Source organism: Notothenia rossii, assembly GCF_949606895.1.
Source record: "Notothenia rossii genome assembly, chromosome: 2".
In the NCBI taxonomy this organism is placed as follows: Eukaryota; Metazoa; Chordata; class Actinopteri; order Perciformes; family Nototheniidae; genus Notothenia; species Notothenia rossii.
This window is the reverse complement of record NC_136904.1, coordinates 12725219-12732087: the sequence shown is the minus strand read 5'-3', so window position 1 is coordinate 12732087 and position 6869 is coordinate 12725219. Positions and strand designations below refer to the sequence as shown.

General features: G+C 40.6%; 1 protein-coding gene across 4 annotated transcripts in view; it reads left to right on the top strand.

Moving 5' to 3' along the window:
* Positions 1-4707: 4707 nt before the first annotated feature.
* The window catches only part of greb1 (growth regulating estrogen receptor binding 1), a 29744-nt gene continuing 27582 nt past the window's right edge, over positions 4708-6869 (top strand). For 2 of the 4 annotated variants that reach the window (XM_079663543.1, XM_079663542.1), the window contains exon 1: positions 4708-4836. The gene's annotated coding sequence lies outside the window, so the exon portion shown is untranslated. Of the gene's footprint in view, positions 4837-5915; positions 5979-6869 lie in introns of those variants that run through there. The other 2 variants (XM_079663546.1, XM_079663545.1) reach the window with 1 other exon arrangement.

The window sequence follows — 6869 nt, the reverse complement described above, 5'->3', positions numbered from 1 at the left end:
GGGCCAGTCCCTCTAAGTACCGCGGAAGCTTGTTATTGAAAATAGAGTATTTTTGTTATCAGCCATAAATTATTCCTGTGTGTCAAAGAAATTGAAAGACGTAATGTATGGGCCTGTATTTGGTGCTATCAGAGGTGGCTGGTGTAGTTCCCCTCCCTTAAGGACTTGGCAATTGCTTTTCTGAAAATAGCACTTTTTTACTCTCTAACAGGTACATATACTGTGTGATTCAACCCCTCCCTTCCCGCTGTTCTTCCTGACTCTCGCTCTCTGCCTCCTCACATACACACACAGTCAGACCCGCACTTACACTGCAGGGCATTTTAACGGTATATTATAAGAGCAATTGGCATGCAGGTAGGCAGGTAGGGAGGTATGGTTCCTTTATGGTGACAGACTGAGAGTGTCCCCCTCTGGCTCATTTTCCCCTTAATAGACCAGCTGAGGGAAACTAGTGGAGCTGCCACTCCTATGCTTCACATCAAACCGGGAGATAGAGAGAAAAGGGGATTCAACAGAACCAACTATGTACTCAAGGTATAAAAAGAGAGCTAAAGAAAGAGAGTGATTGTTAACCAGGGGAAGAACATGTGTTCCTCCTGCTCTCCTGTCCCATCAGTAGCCCCTCACAGTGTGAGATGTGTAGGATATGCTTTAAGGTCTGCGTGCATGTGTTCAAAAGAGTGTTACATTTGTTACGATGTGTGTGCATCTCGCATTAAGGTGTGTGTGTGCAGCTGTGCCCTCTCCCTGGTGCGTAAAAAACGTCCATTAATTGAATTCCCCCTAATTTCCCGTCAGCCTCGCCTTGCAGAGCGAGACGCCTGCCTGCCAGCCGCGCAATGCCACACTTCAGGTATGGTGGATAATGGAGGATGACATTTCTGTCCCACCATGCCTCGGGGCAGCATGTGATACATGGCTTCCTCTATGAAGGTTAAACTCAGCTAACCTGCCTTTGGCGTTTCATTACCCACTTGTTAAATACTCTTTTGGTAATAAAATGATTAAATTTTTTATTGCTGCTCTCAAATGAGGCCTCTTTTCAAAGGGATTTAATGACTTTGGAGACGGTGTGTGTGTTTGTGTGCCTGTGAGGGTGCACTCTTTATGTGAATGCATGCATGTGTGTGTGCGTTCAAACAAGTACATCTCCAGTTAGGTGGGACCAGTGTGTAAAAACCTAATGAGAGTGATATGCTTAACAGCGGAGCCTCCATTATTCTCAGCCAAACGACCTGGGCCGTCATTATGTGTAAAGTAGCAATACCTTTTCCCTCTGCCGGGGCACATTCAAATAGACATGTTTTACATACAGCTCAGTCTGTGTCTTGAAGCGAAGTGAAGTATTTATACTAAAATGAATGGGCCTGACTATTTTTACATCACAAGTTAAGCACCGTGGCTATAGCAACGGGACATAAAATATTATATTCAACCCATTAACAGGAAATACAAGCCTTGCCTAGGCCAATATGGCTCCACAGCGACTGAGCAAATCATCATACCAAGTGTCATATTGGCTGTAAAATTAGCAGTAAAGGGACTTAAGAAACTGTCATCAAAAGCCCAATAAACCATGTTCTTAAGGTCTGAGTCAGGAAACAGAAGTGCGTCTTGGGATTTGTTTTAAGGCCATCTAAAAAAGGATAGGATACATTTGTTTAGATATAATGCACAAAAAACATCATGTCAGCTAAGTAAAGGTGACAGATAATAGATGGGTAGTCAGGTGAATCCCGCTCTGTTTATGCAATGCTGGCAGATATATTTATTCTTTAATTAATCTAAATTATAAAAAGGCCTACGCAAACCCAATGCTGTCTTTTAATTTATTGTCTTATGCATGCCTTATGTCCAGCTACCTGATGCCAAAACAGTAGGCCCTCTGTGGGTTGTACACTTTGAAATTGCTTCAAGCTAAAGTGTACAGTTTTTGTTCAGGGATTTCCCAGATTAGCCTGCCTCCCTGTTGGGTCTTTGGGTCCCAATCAGTTTTAGTCGGGCTCATTGTTGTACTGCTGCTGCCCTCACAGAAGCTCTGTGCACACCCACACACACACACACACACACACACACACACACACACACACACACACACACACACACACACACACACACACACACACACACACACACACACACACACACACACACACACACACACACACACACACACACACACACACACACACACACTCACACACATCCACACACTTAATAAATGGCTGGGTCCCCCTCCCTCGGGCCAGAGGAGACGGCCAGTTCATCTGATATATCATGGCAGCCCACTCTGCTCTGCTCCACTGGACCCTGTCCAACACCTGTTCTCCCATCAGGGGATGTTGTGTTGGCGTGCCATGGCTATGCCACTGTACAGATTGGCACTGCCCAGTTGGGGCAGCGCAAAGGATGAAGTATGAGATTCCCAGTGACAAAATGTAAACTGTAATTAGGAGGGAGGACCACAGTGGAAAACAGTTGTGGTTTTTATAAATATCCTCTGCATATAGATGTAGGTATCACTTTGGAATAAAAGCTGAGGTCTGAACAACCAATACATTTGTGTATTCATCATGAATAAAACGACATTATGACTTTATCAGATGGAAGAACCGTTTAATCTGCTGATGGATTTGCTAAGCATTATCATTAGAGAATAATTCTGATTCAGTTACTGTGCAAAAATAATGTGATTGACTGACTTCTCATGTTCATGGCCTATTATATAAAGCTGCAAAACATTGTCTTTCAAAGCTGTTACATCCTGAAGTCCCAGCAATAAACTAGTGGGTGAAAGGTTGCCAGACAGAAAGAGCATGGACAAATCTAAGAATACTGTTGTTCAAAAGTATCTTGCAAGTAAATGTGATGTTGTACTTAATTTTTAGAACTCCCAAAGACTGCAGCATCCAAAGTACATAATACAAGGATTTCAATAATACAGCACAATAAAACCATAGTTGTGTTGCCAGTGCATCCATTACTCTGTGTTTAATGTGACCTAATAACTATGGTAATCTCACAAGGTGCAACAACAAATAAAAAAATAAAAAATATATAAAGATCAGTGTTCAAATATCTAAATCACGGATCAGTTTGCCATTGTCTTTCTTTCTTTTTTCATTAGAATGTGGTAATTGACAGCACTAAGACTTAATGTGGCAGATGAGATTTAGAGTATTGTAATAATGAAATGTGAATCTTTATGCAAGCAATTTTTTAAATGCAATATCATGCATTAGCCATCTCTCAAGCATCCTAAATCAAACACTAAATGCACTGATAAAAAAAACAACTGCAAAATCTATTTTTCATCATGCATTGCTCCCAACTTGACATGCAAGACTTGGGTATTATGGCTAAAATGTCCCTTACGTACTCACCTGTCTCTCTGTTGGTCCGCTTTGGCCTCAGGAACATTAAGCACAGGGGGTGGGGGGGTCTGTATCTCATCCCATCAGCATGACAGATTGCCTGGGAGAGAGGGGAGGTGCTGAGTGAGAAATAAACCTTTGTGATGCTACAAAGGTGGGATCCCTCCATTGAGACTGTGACATACTCACTTAATATTCATACTTCTGCCCATGTTGTTGGAAAGAGAAGGGATGTATGTTGGACAGAATCTCTTCTACTCATACAAGGACGTAATATACCATCTATTTACAGGAATTAAACTACATATCTGGCCACGTAGTGTTGCAAAACAAAGCTACTGTTAAAATAGTTACAATCATCCCTCTCCTCTCCCCTTCAGTCCTTTTACCATCACACTGTAACTCCACTTGTTGTCCAGTAGAGGGCGACATACGTCTGTAAATGACCATAAGACGTTCTGATTTAGGCCTGCTTGAACTCAATGGTTTTTAGTTTTTGTTACTTTTGCCAACAATCAAGATGTTTTGCTAAAACTGCTAACCACTCAAATATTGTTAGTTGAGTTATTTCTGACCCTTGCCCCAACCAAGGCTGTGCAAAGTTGTACATAATATAAACTAATACAAATGTTTATTCTTCGGCCATTCATCAAATGTGTTTGAATGTTTGTATAATCACAAAATAATTTAAAATAATAAAAGTTACATCGATATCTAATTAAATAAAAATACATAAACATACATTGTATTTTAGAGGCTATGCAAAAAATGTTTAGCTTGTTCTCACTTCAAAATCAGTAGTTAAAGAGATGCACAATAATGAATAAATAGTTCTGTTTGACTTATTTCTACTGTAGCCTAAATTGGAGGGAATTCAATGTTATTTGAGATTGTAGGACTGCTTGCCCTGATTCAAGTTGCATCTTCCACGGTCTTTAATTTTGTGGGGAGATGATACCTTTTCAGGATGGTCTGACTTTGTAACACGCCATATTTCAACAATACGTTTCACATGTTTTGTGAGGAAGCTTACAACACGTGGTATATAAGCTTTATTAACCTGTGAGAATCACACAGTCATAGATTAGCCTTCGATGTGTCTACTTCTAGAGTTAGGACTATCTGATTTTACATTTGTATAGATGACATTTATTTCCACATTTGCATTTTTCGCTACATGTGACATGATTTACGATAGTACATACCTTCTTTGAACTTGTTTTGGGGAAAAATCATAGACTGGGAAAAACGCATTTAAGTGGTCATCCGCCGCTCGGACCATACCATTTTTCCTAGGAAGGGGGGAGGGACCTTTACTCTGAGGATCAGAGGTGATGACACGCGCGACACCCGGTCCCGCCGTAGGTCTCGCGCCGAAGACATGGTGACAGCAAGTTGGATCAACTTTCAGGCTTTTCATGAATAATAGTTACTCTGCTTCTCCCGCTGGGTTATAGAGGTAAGTTCTTTTAATGTTGTTTTTTCATTGTTGATTTTACCGTAGTTTTTTCTGCAGGTAGAGCACGTTAGCCTCCCTGTTTTTTGGTGATGAAAAACAGTCCTTCACTGTTTGTTCAGTTGTTGCTGATGCAGGAAAAAATATGTTTTCAAATGTGCAAAAACTATGGCACTGCATAATAGTTTTGTTTAATGAGGCTATTGTGCTGGAAAATATGGTAGCCTACGTATGTGTCTTTCACACTTTGGTCATGTTTATCTTCATCGCCATGCTTTAAAGTGCTTTTCTTCATATACTGTAACGTGGAGTTTTCGAATTACCTGGGAATCCGTTTTATCCTCCAAATGTCTGCATGTTCATTCCTATAATTAGGGTTCATCTTTTAACTAGTTGTAAACGGTTAACACGCTTCTCCAATGTGTAACTATTTCAAAGCTATAGATAATTTCTACCTGGTCTTTCTCTTTGTTATATAATATAAAGTATATAGTATGTTATACAGTACCTATTTGACTCAAAGCCTTAACCGATATTCAAATGCAGCTCTTCACATAATTTCTTGTTTTTCCAAAAAAGTTATGCTCAATTAATGTGAAAGATTAAAGCAATGTTGGCTGCAACGAAAGAGAATTTTTTTTAATCTAACTTCTTGGTAGGCTATTATGTAACACAACAACATACCAGAATAGGTTCATTTTTCAAAAAAGTTGTTTCAACAGGAAAACTGATGTATTGGAAATGTGTTACAATTTGATATTTGTAAATACATTTCTCTTATAGATCCTCTTATTTTCTTTTATGAATATGTTGTAATATGGCTGTAGTTTGTGTGTGTATTTACTGGCTTCTGAGGCTGCTTATAACATTTAATGCCAAGTTTGATATGTGAATATCTAACATCACATTAGTTTAGGTTGTCATTGGAAAATTTGAAATCCATAACAACGTACATTTCCACTCAGGTTTGCACGCCTGTAGACAACACACGTTATGCAAGATAGAGAGAGAAGAAAAAAAGTTGCTCAAGGACGTGGAGCGAGATAGCAAACAAAGCAACAGGCAGAGCAGGCATTGAATTTACAAGAAGTTGGACCTCTTCGGTGCCTTCCAGCCATTTCTTCAGACAAACTCTGGCATACTCTGTAAGTAGACACACACTGAGTGTTCTGCAGAAGATAGACATACGGCATAATGTTTTGTCTCACTGTAGCTCGTAGAAGACAGTGTGTGTTTCCCATGTGTGGAATTTACATGTGAAAGATTGCACGTTTGTAATGGCATGTATAGAAGGAACTCATTGTTTGTTTCTAAATGATGAGTAAGAGGGTTCTTGCAGTTTGACCCTTCAGCTGAGTGGTGGAGCAGCTCAGTGTGTGTGGAAGAGTGTGTGGATGTCAAGCTGAATGGCTGACTGAACAGTTGGCCAGTTGGCGAGCTGGCCATCGATCCAGTGTCTGTTGAGACAACTGTGAATGAGAGCATTTGATATGGGTCACTGGTCAGTGATTAACCCATCTGACGCTCTGCTTGTGTGGTTGTGTGGTTGTGTGTGTACAGCTGACATCCGTTTTCATATGTGTATGGCTATAGGTCAGTAATTACAGAGCATCTGCAAAGCTGGACGTTTTTTCCTCTAATAAGAGATGCTGCACTGACCAGCTGACATTTCTCTGCCTTTTCTCTCTCTCTCTCTCTCTCTATCTCTATCTCTCTATCTCTCTCTCTCTCTCTCTTCACACAAACACACCTACACACTCAAGATTTTGATGATATTCTTTTTCCACAAATTGCCACACATTGAAATGCATGCATTGGTGTGTGTGTGTGTGTGTGTGTGTGTGTGTGTGTGTGTGTGTGTGTGTGTGTGTGTGTGTGTGTGTGTGTGTGTGTGTGTGTGTGTGTGTGTGTGTGTGTGCGTGCGTGCGTGTGTGTGTGTGTGTGTGTGTGTGTCTGCGTGTGCGTGTGCGTGTGCGTGTGTGTGTGTTTGACTGTGTTTGACTGTGTAATGTGATCTGCTATTCAAGGTGCATGGT